We start from the raw sequence: 20,406 nt of genomic DNA on the forward strand, positions 1-20,406 counted from the left end.
ATGCACCACCTATGAAAACTATGCCAGACCTGCGGCACGCACAGTGGCAACAGGGCACCATTGACAGGGAAGAGGCACCTTGGAGACAGAGGGACAAATTTATTAGTCATGTGTGTTGGAATGACAATGATACTCTGTCAAAACATACACAGGTCATGTGGATGTACATGTGGGAGCAACACTGGCACCCCCCATTGCAACACAGATGCTGGCATCCCATTGACCTGGCACACAAGTGACGGATAACAGCTAAACACCCCCTGCTGCCACGGAGAGGCCGCTATACACCATTGAGGCCCTGATGGGGCAATCACACACCATGTCAACCCGGTGCAACCTGTATGTTTCCGAGGCCAGTGTTACACACAATGATGGCCTCATCACAATCCCCAATCCCCTGCCACATGACAGTCACCAAGTCTGAGCATGGCTCCAGGTGAAGCCTGCCCCATGTCATGTTCCCCATGTAGGATCACCATGTATGCAAATGGAACACACATGAACCGGAGAAGTGCACACAGACTACAAACAATTCACACACCCAAAACGACGTGAGGCATCCCTTACCCTGAGGAGATTTCAACACTTGCCCGTGCATGTGACGCTGAATCAGCACATGTCGCTGTGTTCATGAGGAGTAGCAGGAGCACAACAATGCCACCAGCAGACAGCATGCACATGGACCTGTGGAAGAGAGACACACAAGGATTCAGCACAAAGGAGCACATCCGCAAGCATGTACTTAACACGTATCATGTTGTTAACATGACAGGTGACAATGATGACCCTCAGACAACATCCTTCCATTGCGCCATCACTTGAGTGACACTTCAATACACACCACTGACTCACTTGGCAGACATGCAGATGGACACACACATTGCAACACATGCCACACACGGCCCAATGCGTGCACACTCAGACACTGGAACTCACCACTAAGCAAAGAAGTTGCGTATGAGCCGACTCCGCATGTCCTCCACAGCCTCCTCCTCCTCCACATCACTTGCCCCGTCACCAAGCCCTTCATCCTCCACGGGTGGATGGTCCTGGTCATCTTGATCCAGTATGAGTGGAACAGCTTCCTCCACTGCCATGTTGTGCAGCATGCAGCAGACGATGATGATCTTGCACACCTTCACCGGGGCATATGGGAGTGCTCCGCCGGTCTTGTGGAGGCACCGGAATCGGCTCTTCAGAAGTCCAAACGTCCTCTCAATGACTCTCCTGGTCCGCCCATGTGCGTTGTTGTAGCGGTGCTCGGCAGCCGTGCTGGGGTTGCGGACAGGCGTCATCAGCCATGGCATGTTGGGATAGCCAGCGTCCCCTACAAGGAAACATCATGGACAGAAGTGTGTCAGCACAGGCAGTGAGATTGGAAGATGACGCCAAACACTGAACTGCCAGAGTCTACCCACCAACAATACATGCTCGCTCGTTCCGCAGCTGCAGCATCATTTCTGGCACCCTGCTACGCCTCATGATGAAGGCATCGTGTGCTGATCCTGGAAAGCGAACACAGACATGTGAAATCACCATGTTGGACAGACACACCACAAGGGCATTAATGGAGTGATAATGTTTGCGATTCCTATACACCACCTCCTGTGCCTGTGGTGGTACCAACGCAACATGTGTCCCATCTATGGACCCAATGACATGGGGCATCCCTCCCAGGGCATAGAACTCACGCTTGACATCTGTCAACTGCTCACGATTTGGGAATTTAATGTACTCATCCAGGTGAACCAACATGGCCTCTAAGAAATCATGCAGAACACGGCTGAACATCGTCTGGGACATTCCCCCGACATCAGCAATGGTATGTTGGAACGTACCCGTGGCAAGGAAATGTAGGGCTGCCATCACCTTCAACTTGGGTGTCAGTGCACTTGGATACCTGTGGCGCGGGAGGAGTTGTGCTTCCAGCCGGCCAGTCAACTCATCAATCAACCGTTGGCTGAATCTGTAGCGGCGTATACAGTCCCGTTCATGCAGGGCAGCAATGTCTGGCATACGTCGAGGGAGAGGCGGAGCCCTGCAGTGAAATGGAAGGAACACCTAAGAGTGAGCACTGTACAACAACATCGTCAATGCACTGAGCACATGTTACACAGCCAATACACATATGCCACGTTGTGAGTCAGGTCTGTGCCACAGTTCCTGGACACGTACGCCAGTCAGGTTACACTCCTACCAAGGGACAGCCACTAACGGAGGGGGGCAAGATCACGATGACATGGCATGAGACTAGCTGTGGGCCAGTGTAAGTGAACATGCACACGCATCACAGGATTCACAGACATCCACACATGTGCAGAAGTAGTATGCGTATGGTACAGACAGGTAGTTGGATGCGATATGCACTGGTCACATGTCATAGGAATAGGACAGGCCACACACATTGCCTTTGAGGAGTACATGTCGAGACAGAACATACATAGGGAGCATGTGGATATGTACTTGTGTTGATACTCCGTGTAGTTGGATACATACACACCTCATGGCAAATCACATATGTGGGCTGGTGTGCGGAACAGTGTGCCATGCCCATCGACACACAGACACATGTTGGCAGCAGCAACTGCTGACGCATTGAACCACACACCTACAGCAAAATCATGGAAAGACATGCCACACACATGACATGGTTGCAGCATGCAACGCAGCCATACACGTGTCATATGTAATATTCCGTGTACCTGGCATCAGGGGACAGGTGCGGGTGTCCGTGACTGGGACATGCAAGTGACTCATGGCTCCACTAGTGTGTACGACATGCACACATGTCAAAGGAGTGCAGGGGATGTGTGGTACAATGCGCACCATCACACACGACATGTGTACACAGCTCATCGTACATGTGCTTTGCCCACGCCTCAGGGGTAAAGTGCCACATCACATCCTGACACACCTGTGTCACACACAGGTGGTATTGCACAGACAATGCATTTGTGTCCACCCTTGGCAATACCTGTCCGCTCCATTCCTGTCTGTGTGCCGCCTGTCACCACTGACAGTTGTTATACGCACCGTACATACGCTCGGAGCGCGTGTATAGGGTCCCTGGGCCAATATTGCCGCTGGCGTATGCGTACGCCACAGTAGTACGGACTGTACACGCGCTTGTGCGGTCCGGATCACAATATGGGCGCTGGCGTATGCGTACGCCACAGTAGTACGGACTGTACAAGCGCTTGTACGGTCCGGATCACAATATGGGCGCTGGCGTATGCGTACGCCACAGTAGTACGGACTGTACAAGCGCTTGTACGGTCCGGATCACAATATGGGCGCTGGCGTATGCGTACGCCACAGTAGTACGGACTGTACAAGCGCTTGTACGGTCCGGATCACAATATGGGCGCTGGCGTATGCGTACGCCACAGTAGTACGGACTGTACAAGCGCTTGTACGGTCCGGATCACAAAATGGGCGCTGGCGTATGCGTACGCCACAGTAGTACGGACCGTACAAGCGCGTGTACAGTCCGTACTACTGTGGCGTACGCATACGCCAGCGCCCATATTGTGATCCGGACCGTACAAGCGCTTGTACAGTCCGTACTACTGTGGCGTACGCATACGCCAGCGCCCATATTGTGATCCGGACCGTACAAGCGCGTGTACAGTCCGTACTACTGTGGCGTACGCATACGCCAGCGCCCATATTGTGATCCGGACCGCACAAGCGCGTGTACAGTCCGTACTACTGTGGCGTACGCATACGCCAGCGCCCATATTGTGATCCGGACCGTACAAGCGCTTGTACAGTCCGTACTACTGTGGCGTACGCATACGCCAGCGCCCATATTGTGATCCGGACCGTACAAGCGCTTGTACGGTCGGTATCACTGCTTGTGGGGTGCCCTAGGGCGTGGAACGCACCGTACCTGTGTGTAAATGTATGAAAACACATAGGGGACACATGAGGGACAAGTATAAGGGCCTAAATGCATGATGGTTGCCATGGAGTTAAATTTTTGAATTTGAGCACCAGGTGCACAGCAGAAGTCAGTTTGAAAGAATCTACATTGTTGCAATGTGGATGTTGACTTGACATCATTATCAAAACTGAAACCATGCAAAGCCACACACTGGGGTAGGTTTGAAGGGATTGGATGAAACGTAGGATGCTAATGTGACTGACCAATCAATCTGTACTCCTATACATGAACAGGCCAGCCAGGCATATATAAGGCAGCCAGGTCCCATGAGAGAGCACTTGCCTGCACATCCATTCATCCATGACCACTGCTGCTGATTGTGATTCCTCTGGCACCATGTCCAGGACTGTGGAGAGGTCACAGCCATTCACCCAGGAGGAGAACCTTGCCCTGATAGATGTGATCCTCCCACAGTTCCAGAGCCTGTATGGTCGACCAGGGGTTCAGGTGAGTGCAGACTCCACTAGCTTAGACTGTGCCCCTTTTGTGTGACAGTGACTTCTGGCATTGTGTCCATGTGTGACAGACATGCACTGTTGTTTGGAGTGGGTCCCAGGGTGTGGAAGGCCTCATGTCACCCATGCAGAGCATGCTGTGTTTCCTGTGTGCACTCCTCACTTGCATAGTGCCTACTGTGACAATGAATGCAAGGTGCATGCCACATTCTGCCTGCATACTCCTCCTGGGGATGTTGTTTCCACAGTCCTGATGTGATCCTGTGTTCCCCCCAGTGTGACAGGTGTCAGTACCCATGGATGTGTGTTTGTTCAGTGTACCTGTGCTGTGAGTGTCCAAAGGCCGTGTTCGTCCCCTGCACATTGGTGTGTGTTAGTCCCCTGTCATGTGGATGAGTGCATATGGGGAGTGTTGCACACAAGCAGCATGAGGGATGGATATGGCCTGGCCATCCGATGTGAGCAGGGAGCAGTGCTGTGTGCATGCCGTGCTGAGCCAGCCCCACACCTGTGACACCCCCGTCTACTGGCACATGGGCAGAGTGAGGTGTGTACCCGCAGTTGGCAATGCCATGTGATTGTCCTGTACCTGTGTGTGTCTGTGTACTCTGCTGAGGTAGCATCAGTGTGCTGGGGCAGGTGACTGCTGTGAGGTGCTGTACATAATCCTGGTGTAGCCTGTGAGGCACAGTGTGATCCCTGGTCATTGAGTGTGTGGTACCCCTCATGCCACCCGTGTGCTTTCACTGGCACGTAGTGCATTTGGCCTTCCACAGTGGATAATGTCCCTATGACAAAGGTGCAATTAGTTGCATGCATACCATGGCCTGTTCATAATGAGGATTGTTCTATATGTGTGTCTCTGTGTCTTTGCTCATGTGGATTAATGTATTCTCTCTTTTGCATCCTCACAGGTAGGCGCCATTGCCAAGGGGGAGATCTGGAGGGAAGCCGTCAGTGCCGTGAGGGGTACAGAGGGTCGGAGGCGGAGCCTGTCTCAGGTGAGGAAACGCTGGCAGGACATCCGGTGCTGGACGAGGAGGATTGCACGGCTCCTGCTGGGGGACTCACCTGAGAGCCGTAAGAACCGTGGGCGCCGTCGTCTGACCCACATCCAGAAGCGTGTGCTGGCGGTGGTCTTCCCCGATATGGACAGGCGCCTACAGGAGAGGCAGCAGCAGGAAGGGGGTAGGTACATGTGTGTCAGTTGTGTGTCCCCAGCCAATGTAAGTGTGCAGTTGCATGGATACACTGCCAGGGTTTGATTGTGCAGTGCGTCAACTTCTCCACAAAGTAGCACAGTGCTGTTCTCACTCCCTCCCTTCCCCTCCTTGCAATGTGTTCCCTGGTCTGTCTGTAGCCACTCTTGCACAAGGTTATTTGGCAGGCAGTTCATGCAGGTGCCCTATGCTATCAGCATCATATGTGGGGGTGATGTGCCACAGGTATGGGGACCTTGCGTGTGCCATGGCCAATTTCAGTCATTGTGGTGTCCATGTCACTTGGCACTGATTGTGAATCACGACATAGGGGTGTGTCTCCAAAATGTACAGCCTTCCAGCATGCATGTCCAATTGTGTGCCCTCTGACATGATGTGCCTGAGTGGGAGGCCTGCTAAGTGCAGGGACGGTTGCTTAATTTGCAGTCATGTCCATCCTGGACCATGGAGGAGTGTGGGCACTACTGTGCCCTGGGGCACCTCTTCCTAGGTATCATGTGCGTCATCCAACAATATGGCCATTCACTGTGTCTTCACCATGGGTTGGGTAGGGTGGCATTGTACCCTGGGCTCAACTGTTAGGACCTACAGGTTGCTACATGTGTCCACTGTACAGGGGGACCCATTTTGCTTGTGCATACTCACAGTGGGCATTACCTGTGTGTGTTGTTGAGACAATCTGATGATGTTTGCCTGTCAATGATGTGTGGACATGGCCACCAGGGGCTGTGTGTGTACAGTCATGAATTAGTGGAGGCCATGTGTTTCCATCCCAGAGTAAGAGGTGTACATACTTTCTCCGTCTCAATGAGATTGTCTCAGGTGTGGGTGGTTTGTGCGTACAAGGCCTACATGTCAGAAGCTTCATCCTCCTTGCTGGGTTTAGCCTGTGTGTGATGTTTGACTGGACATACGCTCAAGGTGCAGTGACCCTGTCATGTGTGGCCTGGTTTCATGTATTGCCTTTGCAGCATGCGGCAAGAGTAAATGGATATGATTCATGCTCATCCCTTTTTGACGACGCAGTGTGGTGCAGGTGCTGTGCACATTTGTCCCCAGAGGCTGACTCCTCTCTAAAATTTCAGGTGCAGTGATTTGCTGTTGTGTCATGATCTCCATTGTGTCTCAGTGGCATGGTGGGTAGAAAAACTGTGTGTTCCATGGCCTACATGTGTACATTGTTTTGTAGGTGTTACTCCTGTTGCTTTTCAGGCTATGCAATGTGACCTATGTATATTTGACTCATGTGACATAAGTGTACAGGTGTCTGATTTTCTCCTGTCTCTTCACCTTGCCCACAGCATCGCCGGGGGACACGGAAGGAGACACTAGCACGGACCGGGAGGAGAGATTGAGCACCAGTACCAGCAGTGCTGTCCTGTCTGGCACATGGAGTGGCACGGAGGCCGAAGGGAGTGAGGCGGAGGACCTGTTGACTGCCAACACAGACTATGACGCAGACGGGTCCGAGGCTGAGCTCCCAGAGGTGGCGGAGTCTGCCCCCCCAGCTGATGGCAGCCCTCCACATCCCCCCGCCACCTCAGGTTCCATCACCGGCCTCCCACATGCTCGTGGCCCTTCCCTCCGTGCTCGGTCCCCACATGTCTCCTTCCTGCCAGGCACCGCACCCCCTGCCCCTGTCACCACTGCTGCGGTGAGTGCGGAGTCTGTGGACATCCTGAGGCAGTTGCAGGTTGGTCAGACTGCGATGCTAAATGTCCTCCATGCCCACACCCAGGTGCTGACCCAGATGGAGGCATACATGGAGGGCATGTCGGCTGCGCAGTCTGACCAACGGCAGTTGCTGAGGTCCATAGACTCCACACTGACTGCAGCACTGGATCTCCTGCAGCGCTGCGTAACACCCCCTACCCCTGCCCCATCCACAATTCCCACTCCCGTGCCTGTCCCACGCACATCCAGACGTCAGCGTGCACGCACCCCAACAGACACAGGCACCACACCACCAGGGAAGGCGAAGCGCACACCTCCTGTCACGCACACACAGGGTGAGGAAGGCACACCCACTGGGTCGGGGGAGAAACGTAGAACACGCAGCCACAGTGGGAGTCCGCATTCCACACAACCCACTCCCTCCAAATCCACTCCCCTTAGCTCTCCTGGCCAACAGTCAGTGACAGCATCATCCACTGCGAGTGTGCCCCCCAGCCCCAGGATGACACCACCCCGCAAGCGGTGGAGGCGGGACCCGGCCAGGGGAGTTGAGTCCCCCACCCTGTCCACACCCTCCCCCAGTGGCGCTGCGACCCATCCCTTTGCCCCCCCCCCCTCATTGGGGCCTGTGGTTGGTTTGGGTACGGGGGAGTCGCTGGGGGAACTTGCCGACGTGTGCAGCGCCATTCTGTCCTCCACCTTTGGCGCTGGCACCCCCCCTGTGGCAGATTCATCCCTCCCTGCACCCACAACACCTACCCTTTCCCCTCCTGTCCCTGCGGTGCCTGTTTCCACCCTCCCCCCTGATGCCCCCTCTTCTGTGGATGAAATGGACTTGTGAACTGTGCAGGCAAGCTAGGGGACACACGTCCCGATGTGTACCCCCCCCCCCCCGGACATTGCTGCTGGGCTGGCCCATGGCCCTTGTACATAGTGGACATTTTCTCTGATATATTTTCCTGCTGAATAAAGCCTTTTCTTTTTGTTTTGCACACTGATGCTTTCCTGGACTTGCTGTTGGTGCTGGTGCTCCCTGCGTTGGGGTGGTGATAATGTGTTAGGGGTCTGTGAAATGTTGGAGTGTGCTGCTCATGGGGTGTACCCTGCCATCTGCGTGCCATCACAAAGGTCTCTGCAAATGGTATTTGGTCATGTTTGCTCTCACTGTATGGTGACATTGTCCCAAGGTGTGTTCCATCCTCTGTGGCCCAGGCCATTTTTCCTGCAGGGTGTCTCCCAAATGCTGTGCTGTGCTGTGTCTACATTTCCTGGATGTGTGAGGGTTGCCTTTCAATATAGCCATGCTGGCTCAGCGATGGCTCCGCCTGCATCTGGGGTATCACCCTTGTAGGTCACTGAACTTGTTGATGGGGTATATTGTCCGATGTCTGGGCACTGCTGGGAGTGATAGGTACACACCCCTCCTGTGTCTGGGCACTGCTGGGAGTGATAGGCACACACCCCTCCTGTGTCTGGGCACTGCTGGGAGGACCCTGCACCCACCCCTCCTGTGTCTGGGCACTGCTGGGGGTGTTTTGCACACCCCATTCTTATAGCAGGTTCGGTGCGTACATGCACGGGTGGGGGTTGGGTGCGTACATACACGGCTGGGGGGGGTTCGGGGGCGTACATACACGGGTGGGGGGGGTTCGGGGGCGTACATACACGGGTGGTGGTTTGGTGCGTACATACACGGCTGGGGTGGGGGTTCGGTCCGTACATACACGGGTGGGGGTTCGGGGCGTACATACTCTGCTGTGGTGGGGGTTCGGTCCGTACATACACGGGTGGGGGTTCGGGGCGTACATACTCTGCTGTGGTGGGGGTTCGGTCCGTACATACACGGGTGGTGGTTCGGTGCGTACATACACGGCTGGGGTGGGTGTTAGGTGCGTACATACACGGGTGGGGGGGGTTCGGGGGCGTACATACACGGGTGGTGGTTTGGTGCGTACATACACGGCTGGGGTGGGGGTTCGGTCCGTACATACACGGGTGGGGGTTCGGGGCGTACATACTCTGCTGTGGTGGGGGTTCGGTCCGTACATACACGGGTGGTGGTTCGGTGCGTACATACACGGCTGGGGTGGGTGTTAGGTGCGTACATACACGGCTGGGGGGGGTTCGGGGGCGTACATACACGGGTGGGGGGGGTTCGGGGGCGTACATACACGGGTGGTGGTTTGGTGCGTACATACACGGCTGGGGTGGGGGTTCGGTCCGTACATACACGGGTGGGGGTTCGGGGCGTACATACTCTGCTGGGGTGGGGGTTCGGTCCGTACATACACGGGTGGTGGTTCGGTGCGTACATACACGGCTGGGGTGGGTGTTAGGTGCGTACATACACGGCTGGGGGGGGTTCGGGGGCGTACATACACGGGTGGTGGTTTGGTGCGTACATACACGGCTGGGGTGGGGGTTCGGTCCGTACATACACGGGTGGGGGTTCGGGGCGTACATACTCTGCTGGGGTGGGGGTTCGGTCCGTACATACACGGGTGGTGGTTCGGTGCGTACATACACGGCTGGGGTGGGTGTTAGGTGCGTACATACACGGCTGGGGGGGGTTCGGGGGCGTACATACACGGGTGGTGGTTTGGTGCGTACATACACGGCTGGGGTGGGGGTTCGGTCCGTACATACACGGGTGGGGGTTCGGGGCGTACATACTCTGCTGTGGTGGGGGTTCGGTCCGTACATACACGGGTGGTGGTTCGGTGCGTACATACACGGCTGGGGTGGGTGTTAGGTGCGTACATACACGGCTGGGGGGGGTTCGGGGGCGTACATACACGGGTGGGGGTTCGGGCGTACATACACGGCTGGGGTGGGGGTTCGGTCCGTACATACACGGGTGGTGGTTCGGTGCGTACATACACGGCTGGGGTGGGGGTTTGGTGCGTACATACACGGCTGGTGTGGTGGTTTGGTGCGTACATACACGGGTGGGGGTTTGGTGCGTACATACACGGCTGGGGGTTCGGGGCGTACATACCAGGGTGGGGTGGGGGTTTGGTGCGTACATACACGGGTGGTGGTTTGGTGCGTACATACACGGCTGGGGTGGGGGTTCGGTCCGTACATACACGGGTGGGGGTTCGGGGCGTACATACTCTGCTGGGGTGGGGGTTCGGTGCGTACATACACGGCTGGGGGTTCGGGGCGTACATACCAGGGTGGGGTGGGGGTTCGGGGCGTACATACAAGGGTGGCGCTTGGGTGCGTACATGCACGGGTGGGGGTACGGGCCGTACTTCCACGGGTGGGGGTACGGTCCGTACATACCCCTGCCCACGCTCTGCGTGCCTGGGTACGGGCCGTACCCATGCCTTTGGTGGGTGGGTACGGTGCGTCCCACCATTGTTGCGGGCCGTGGGGTCCGCACCGTACACAGGCCTTGGGGGCGTGGCTACGGGTCGTACCACGCGTACCCCTACATGACCCCAGCAATGCTGGTACGAGCTGTACCAAGGCCTTTCTGACGTGGGTACGGCCCGTACCGCTATTGTTGGAGTGACGTAGGGGGACGCGTGGTACGTTCCGTACCCACGCTCTTGCGGCCTGGGTAGGGTACGTACCGGTTCGCGTGACCATCCACTTCCGTTGTGGCGGACGCTTGCGTTGCTGGCCTCGCCCCCACCCCCTGGAAGTGACCAGGCCCTGATGGTCAGGTATGTCCAGGCCATGTGTGATTTGGTACCATGTGTTGGTGTTGTGTGTCCTGCCCCTGCCCCCCCCTTTGCCCCTGGTTGTTGTGCTGACCTTCTGCGGCGTCTGCGTCGGTTCCTGTACGCCAGGTGGACTGCTAGGAGGGCAGGGATGGCACGTAGGTTCGGGTCCATGTCTGTTCGTCGCGTCCAGCTGCTCCTTGCGTGTGTCGTCCTGATTTCCCGGCAGTTTTTGGCAGCCGGTAAATATTTTCCGTGCGGGATGACGTCGGTTCGAATCGTACTTCCTGGTTCGTGGAACGTAGGCTGGATGCGTACCGACGTCACGTCGGCTCCTTTCAGGATCGGAATTGTGTTTAGTTTCTGTTCGGTCGGTGTTTTGTTCGAATCGTACGGAAATGGTGTTTCCGTATGAATCGTACTTGCATTTTCGGATGGATTTCGCACCGGGTACGAGTCGGACGGAGAAAAGGCTCCGTCCGACGGTTCGTACCCGGTTTTTACCGGATCGGAATTGGCACCCTTGTGTATGTCTTTCAGAATTAAAAGGAATCCCCATAGATTTCTTTTATTTGGGGATGGCTATTGCAGCCACCATTTATCCTTTTTGCACTTATGGGCAAACACAAAGGTTTTCTACTTCTTGATACCTGAATTGTACCAAAAATGTCTGCTCCGATATCACCAGATCATCCAAGTGAAGCAATGTCTAACAGCACAACTACTAAATAATACATATATCCTAAATAAAGATTGATGTGCTCCAACACAAATCCATTGAAAACAAATGTAAAATAGTAAGACTATGATTAAGGAATTAAATGTATGGCAAAATTAACATTTATTCATGTAAGGAAGATGCCTCTAAATGTATACAAACATTGCAGAAAAGAATAGTTGTTTTATCCAAAACGTTCAGCAGTCACTAGCAGTGCAGTTAGAAGTGTGGCCAGTAATAAAAGGCCGGATGAACTCTAAAAAATAATCTATGTTAATCTAGGTAGTTCTTTTACTGGGGATACTACTAACAGTTTTAAACATTTTCAAAGTTATAGCAACCATGAGATAGTTTTCAGGGTGAAATAAATAGCTAAACACTCTGAGCTGCGCACTTCAGATGTACTCATAATTACAAAGATCTATTCTGCTCTTCACAGCACCTCACATGTCATAAGTGAGGTCTGCCCAGATTCATACCTTTACCTGACCCTCCAAATTCAAATTTTCTGGGAGGTGGTCTCTCCAGCAGTGCTAGATAAACATAGTCCTACTGACCAAGTGAGGTGAAATGCCCATCTAGTTTGAACAAAGACCTGAGATTCAAGTCATTGGTCACAGCAATCTTCCTTTTTTTCCCTGTCAGGCACTAGGCATTGGTCTTGTAGGTGGTTGGGAGGTTGGTGGCCCAAGCAAGAGTTCCTGAAGTGGAGATATTGTAGTGAGGAAATGGGGTTAACTGCAGACATTGCTAAGTAAGCATAAGTAGTATATGCTTGGCTGCCATTCTGCCGCTTTTGCACACGACACTACATGGCTCTGTTCTCGTGAAATACTTTGCTGGCGCTGCTTCACTGTCTACCTCTCACATATCTAGCTGAGCACTGTGCTCTCTGTCTGCACAGCGTGTTCAAGGTCGAATAACAATGTATGCTGTTGATTCACTTTGGTCAGTCCCACACACATAGACATAACATGAAGCACAGCAGCCCAACTGAAACTTGTGTGCTTTTTAATATGGCATTACATGCATGAGAAGGCACTTGGAGAAAAGCTTTCCAACATAGAAGAGCTGTGCTGATCCTGGGATGTAATTCATTCCATCATCTGATCTCATAGGTATGGGGTCTCGCTGACAATGCTCAGAGGTCTTCTATAATTATTCTAAACTAGCTCATGAGCACGGGGAAGGTGGTAAAAGGCGCTATAGTCCTGTTCCCACTGTCATTATAATATGATTTCCCCTTTTGTGCTTTATGGAATTGTAGCAATGCTGATTATATTGTTCTTATGCATTATGCTGCTCGTGTTGGCTAGAGTACTGCACCTTAGAGCACGTTAGTTAAAAATAAACATTTTAAACTATACAGTGTCTCTGATTACTCATGTTGTGGACAAGTATGAGTGTGAACGAAAGAGTGTTCTTGTTTCCCACTATTCCTGAGAGTTTACTAAGTCGCATCCTCTAGGTTGTCTAATCATTGGTAGCTTCGCTGTAGTATGGAGAACGAATGAGTCACTATTGCTAGTCGGCTTGGGGTTCTGGGCACTGAAGTGTCTTTTTTGTACACAATACATGAAGGTCCTGGTTTCCTGCGCATAGTTCTGTGCATGAGCAGAATTCCTGCAACAATAACATACTATTGATAAATGAACGTACAAAAATCTGTCAAAATGTCTCCTAAATCACCACACATGCATTTCTTGGTGTTTCTGTTCCTAATGGCATCCAACCTCTCTGATATCCGAAAGGTATAGGAAACCTTTGAAGTAAAGGATTCAGTCCAACTTTAAACACTGCTTTTAGGCATTGCCTGCCTTTCTCCAAAGGGATTCTAGCCTCTCTGATTAATGGCAACATTTTCCAATCACTAAGGGCCCCATCACGAGAATGGTGGTCCCAAGACCGATGCACCCATGGTGGTGGTCAGACTGCCGCAACCTCGATTACGATGGGGCAGTCAGACAACTACAAGACCTCCGCAATCGTCAGGATCATGGATCCCCCGGCAGTCAGCAAAGCGTCATTCTATGGAGGCAGTGCCGATGCTGGCAGTGCTGTGGCGTCGATGACCAAAGTTGTTTTATATTGTTTGCATTATTGAAAGTAGAGACAGATATTTTTAAAACAATTGTCTTGAGTTCCAATGATGCTTGGTGATTAGAGAATGATGAATTGTGGGAAATGTATGTTTTAATTCTTGTATTTTCCTAATTTTCACATTATTAAATGCAGAAACAGTAGATTTAATTGTACATTTAAAAAATATATCTAAGAATTATCAAGAACATACATGAACTACTTTTATAAAATGGAGACAGAGTTGCAAATGTTTTTACTGTAGGAGAAGTGTTCACCGAACATTATTGTTTAGATGATCCTATTTGAGCCTAGGGTAGAAAATACTAGTGTACATATAGAAATTAGGTTGCACAAAAGGGAGTTTATTTTGATTGTAGGGATATATGCCACACATGTCCGGTACAATAAAACAGTAGCCAAATGGACACTCGAGGGGGTGGGCTATGTTCCTAGTAGAACTACATAAAAAAGATTTAAAAAATACAGATACACTACTTCAACTGGTGATTAGAATTAGGTGTTCACACAGAAGGAAGAAGCTATATCACACTGAATGCATTCGCAGACAGAAATATTTACAAAAAACCTCGTCCATTGAGGATCACTGACATAATATTGATTACAAAAATATCCCCATACACAAATATCGACACATAAATATCAATGTCAAAAATATCGACATACTATCTTTATAATGTAAAGTTAAAAAATATCAAAAAAATAATATCGTTGTTAAAAATATCAATGTACAAAACATCGTTTTTTATATATAAAGAATAATGTTAGATAAAATAATTAATACAATTAACTTTAAACAATTTATTTAGATGTAATGTACATTTTAAGAAATATAATACATTTAATTTAAATAATGTAGACATACATATTACATTTTTTATATATATGTATATTTACTTTAAAAAATGAATACATTTATAATTTAAATGTATTTTAAAATGTTATAAATATATAACAATTTACAAATAAATATATATATACATACACCTATACCATAACATCTACTAAAAAACATTATATTATAAATTAAAACATTACAATATTTTAAACGTACATTTTGCACTCCCTTGAGGGCAACAGTAGGGAAACTGTTGTATAGCGGAGAGGTAAAAATTACTATTCCCACTCCAATTACTGCAACAGTAGGGAATGTTTTGGCTAGCGGAGAGGTAAAAACTCAATATTCCCACTGAAGGCAATTCAAAATTAAAAACAAGCAAAATATCAACTTTAATACAAAAGATGTTAAAAAACAAAAAAGAATACATATACATAAATATTTAACATTTCAAAAGATAGAAATATATTGTAATGTTAAAAAAAATAAAGATTTCCTACAAAGATTACTTTATAAAAATGTATTTTTTTTCTAACCATATAACTATATTTAATAGAAATTCATTATAAACAAAAACATTAATTGTTACATATATTTTATATTTTTTATTTCCTACCCTATAACAAGACACAATTCATAACACACTCCTAAATTACAAAAAAATGTACGTCCATAATTAACATAATTATTTATCAAATAAACAAATATTATTAATTAAAAGACAAATTAAAACAGATAAGAATAATTTACTCACCAAACGTTACCCCTATAATACCAAAACCACACTGAAAATAAAATTGAACAATTACCATAAATATTTATCAATTAATGAATGAAAATTAATGAACAACCAATTATTAATTAAGGAAACATAAAATACTTTCCACCCTCTACCCCAATAAACACCACAACACACACCTAAAAATGATTACCCAATTTCCATAACTAGTTTTACATTATTAAATTAATATCAATTAACAACAATTTATTAATTAATTTAAAAGAATTTACTTCCCAACCTTTACCACTATAACCCCCACAACTCACATCTCAAATTAATTACACAATTGCCTTACTTATTTTTAATTAATTAATTACCATTAACAATTTATTATAAATACATTTCTTCCCACCCTATTCCCCTATAAACCCACAACCCGCTCCTACAAAAATGACACAATTATCATCATTACCAATTAATTAATAATAGTTAACAAACAATTAATGAATATTTAATAGTAAAGGTATTCCCACAATTAACACAATAAAATCTAAATTAAATAAATACTAATAAATACAAAATGTTAATTAATGTATTATAATTAAATTACTTCCCACCCTATTCCCCTATAAACCAACAACCCGCTACAGACCTAAAAAACGCAAAATTTAATTTAAAATAAAATAAATAACTACTAAAAATGTAACACATATTTTTAAAAAAGCAATACTTATACAAAAAATAAATCACACACTTTTAAAATACATACTTGAATACATAACACTAAATTAAAAATGGATATTTTAAACAATTATATTTTTGCAAATGATATTACTAACTTCGTTATTTTCAAAAACGATATTTATTAACTTAAAGTAAATATTCTTGACCATGATATTCACGCTGTCGATATTTCTGTCTCACGATATTTCCAACTCGATATTTGTGTATGTCGATATTTAAAACTCGATATTCTGTCCATACACCGAATGTGGTAAGATGACAATGACAAACATGAAGGTAAACATATTAAAGAAAGGCAAGTCTGTGAACTGATACTTCTGCCTGTCGTTTGAATCCCACTGTAGACACCTATGGGGTGTCAGAGACATCCATTAACAAGGCAATGTGGCAGGTTTCAGAAAATGCATGTTGGCCATGTATTGAGATTTTGTTTATCTTTCTCTAAACTCAAGGATCCTTAACCTCTTCTGTGCCCATGACGAGATAGTCTCGTCATGGAGCACGGTCGCGCTGTGCCCATGACGAGACTATCTCGTCATGAACCCCACCCACTAATGCAACGCCCGGCACAGGAGGGGGAAAGGGCGTGGCACTGAAGGGGTTAAATACACCATACAGGCAACATTTTGCGTGTCTTAATATACACCTCTTACGCATTAACAAACTATACCTTATTGCTTTGTCTGTGTCATTGTGGCATCACAAGACACTTCTGTGTGGCTCCCTCGTGGGAAGTCACACATTAGCCTGGCATAATATATACCTTTTCTCAGGAAATGATTTGTGAATCCTGCCTGGATGTACATGTGTAATTCTTGGCCAGAGCAGATAATTCAATTCGTGAATCTATCTTTTAACTTTGAATTGACAGAGAAGCCCTTGATCGACCTACAACATCCACATGTGGATTGTGTATCATAAATTATGACATTGTAGACTAGCTCTAGCTTGCTGTGCGCTTTCTAAAACCTTTTGCAAAGCATTCTCGGTATCACAAGCGTTCTGCAATGCTAGAAATCCCTGCTGGCATTTTCTGAAAAACGTTTAATGTCTTTCAAAAGGTGATTATAGTATGGAACAGCATCCTCCAAAGGCGCAACCATGGTTCCCTTCAAAGGCTCAGTGCATGTGTGCTATTGTGCATATTCAAACAGACCTGACCTCTGGGTTTTTTCTCTGCAGTTGAGCAACACCATCGTGATTTTTTGCAAGGTTCACAGGGCATGCTACAGGTGGGAAGATTCAGAGAAGTGACCACATAATAATGTCCCTCCCAAGTATCATATGTATTATGTTCTTAAGGACAAAATTATCAGGGGCCTAGGCCTCCACCAATTTGCACATGGTATACGAAATGTAAACGACAGACTGCCGTCCTCATTGACCCTATGGGACATCAAATGCGTCAAATTTAACAAGATCCAAATGGAATCATTTCATATCCATTTTATGTGCCCCACGACGTTTTTTTAGTACAGGAAAGCTTGTGTTGTAGCAGAGTATCTCAGTAGTTTTGTGGATCATTAATTCCTATATGACACACACCAGTTGTGGAATAAACACGGTGTTGGAATGGGGACCCTTCTCCAGTGTATATCCATGCAAGTGTATGCGGCTGAACGTGCGGTATGTTCATACCTTAGTTCTAAAAGACCAGTGCATTTCAGTTAATAAATAAAGATGTGTCAATTCTTTGCATTTATGCTATTATGTGCAGTCAGCAAAAAAGCAGAAATATAAAGGCAAAATGTTGATCTAGGGATATCGACTCTATAAAGCAGACCTTCTAAACCAAAATGTGCATGGTGAGGCCAAAGTCAATCTTTGAGAAATAATTGTGCAGTCTTTCACACTGCACTGAGTTCAACCTTATGATGTTTTTTTACAATTCATGTGTTTTATTTATTCTCCTAGGTGGTGCTAACAATGTTTTACTGAGGAAACAATCTAGCCCACTTCACATGACGACTCAGTCGCAATTGAAGGATTACAGAGAAGAGAGGTAGGAAAGAATGTTGGATGTCTCAGAAGGTACGAAGAAAGTAAAAGTGCGTGAGAATGTATTAATCTGTGATTGTATGCATGCTGTGAAGCACGCACTAACACGAAGTGCACGAATCCTTAGTGTCATCAATGAATGCTATAAGTTAAATACAGATCATGTTACTAGCAATGTCATGACAGATTCGTGATATACATTCCCACTTTAATAGAGACTATTAGGTGTTGTTTAGACCAGGAATGAATAGCTAGTTTCTCCAATGTGTGGAACCTGGTTAGAAATCATGTTATGGGATCTACGGACATATTCTTGCATTTCAACATGTTTTTTTCAGAACCTTTCATAAATTTTTACAGCACTGAGGATCGGTTTTCGCCATAATTATTTTGGAAGTGTCAAAATAGTGCACTTATCGTAGATCATTTAGCAATTTTGCAATTGGAGAATTGACTAAGTGCAGTTGAAGCTCTAAGTACAAAGAGCGCCAGACTAGAACCATTTTGTAGAATGTGAATCAGTATAAAAGCGTTCACACACACACATGTATAGTTATTCAGAGAAAAAATCTCAGTTCAAACCTTTATGGTTTTTGCTCAAACGTGTAAAACTCATGGAATGTGTGGGTTATTCTTTGCAACTGATGCATCAATTGCCATAACGCACGCCACAAGCCCTGCTTTACTTTCGGTTGTCTGCATTTTTCATGCATCTTGGCTAAGTGGTGTAACTATTGAGCATAGGGGACAGCCTGAGTTATGGTGTTCGTTGTGCACAATAACTAGGCAAGTTCTGTGGTTTTGCTTATTGCACCAGAACCATACCATAATATATAATTTTGTTTTTTCTTTAAATATCAATATGATTTTTTAAACTTCAAACCAAGGCCTTGCTTCCAACCTGCCGCTGGTGGCCAAACCCACAGCACATAGGTTCTAATCTTTGCTGATGCTCAATGGCGATTGGCCAAAGGGCCTGGCCTACGGCCACATCCTGCTCCCAACTCACTACAAGCTTAGAGGAGAGAAGTTTTTACTTTTTGTGTCTGTGGTTTTCAAAGGATTGGTATTATCAGGGGTACTTTTTAAGATTTTGGGAGGTTGAAGTGTTTTGTGTGTTTTACGCGTTTTCCGTTTTTTCTTGCTGTGATAACGTGATCTTTTTTGCCCTGATCACCCCCATTTTTTGCTTGATACTCGTGGTAACTGACTGTGCCCTGGACTCTGCTTACCAGATCCAGGTCCAGTACTCTGATTATTACGAATATGGTGATTAGGTTTAATTACAATTGGTACTGACAGCCTAGCTATACGTCCCTAGTACATATTAGGGCATGCATGGATTTTGGAAGAATAGTTCTGTCGGGGACAAGAATATGCCACACTTTGGAAGAAGTGGTCATATCTGAGGGTGGCACCCTGCTTCCCATTGTCTGCTTTCCATTGGTCATGGGTGCCCCCCTGCTTGACAACTAGGAACAGTGAATAAATATGGAAGAGTTGCCAAGCAACTCAGATCTACTGCATGAAACAACAAGAAGAAGGACTACCCAGCTAGAACCCCAATTTGCACTCAAAGGTTTGCACTCTGAAGGGCTGCACCTGCTGCACAAATTGGTATCACAGCCCTAAGGACTTTGCCTAGCTTGACAAGGATTAAGGAGTGGACTCCCTGAAAGCTACAGGTTAACATCGCCCACCTGAATTACCTCCACCAAGAAGAGTCCCCATCCTGGAGTTGGTCCGGTGGACTTTTAATGATTTGGCCAGGTGCACTGTAGGAATTGTAGTCCAAAAATTCCAAGGACCATGTCAGAGTCTCTGGAGCCTTGGATTTCTGTTCTGTACACAAAAGAAGTTCCTCAAGTTGGGGGAAATTTGGAGCAACATTTGGAAAAAGCTCTATAAGGTGACAAACCCGACGTCGAAAGTCAAGTCAGGGATGGCGAACCGTGACTTGTCCTATGCGAAGGTAACATTTTGACCAAGGCCTCCTGCTTAGTGTACTCGACCAGGGCTCTATCACGATTGGCCTCTACTTTGACTTTGTCTCGGTCAGGTGCGTCCAGATGACCCAGGTTGGCGCTATTGGTTTTTAAGCACTAGAAAGTTTGTTCTTTAAAAATCCATATTTCCTGTTCCCTACATTGGATTTGTGTTGCTTTTTTGTCTATTTGTTCATACAAATATAAACTAATGATATAAATTGGTGTTGGAATTTTATTGTGTATTGTGTCTTCCTTATTTACTGTATTGATGTTTTTAAATGCTTTACACACGTGTCTCCTAAGTTAAGCCTGCCTGCTCGTTGCCAGCTACTG

General features: G+C 47.5%; 1 protein-coding gene across 2 annotated transcripts in view; it reads left to right on the forward strand.

The window, feature by feature from the left end:
• The window catches only part of SGCZ (sarcoglycan zeta), a 4,297,431-nt gene that overhangs the window by 2,225,644 nt on the left and 2,051,381 nt on the right, over positions 1 to 20,406 (forward strand). For both annotated transcript variants that reach the window (XM_085642032.1, XM_085642033.1), the window contains exon 6: positions 18,002 to 18,118. The gene's annotated coding sequence lies outside the window, so the exon portion shown is untranslated. The remainder of the gene's footprint in view (positions 1 to 18,001; positions 18,119 to 20,406) is intronic.

The sequence above is a fragment of the Triturus cristatus genome, chromosome 2_2 (genome assembly GCF_964204655.1).
Source record: "Triturus cristatus chromosome 2_2, aTriCri1.1, whole genome shotgun sequence".
Lineage (NCBI taxonomy): Eukaryota > Metazoa > Chordata > Amphibia > Caudata > Salamandridae > Triturus > Triturus cristatus.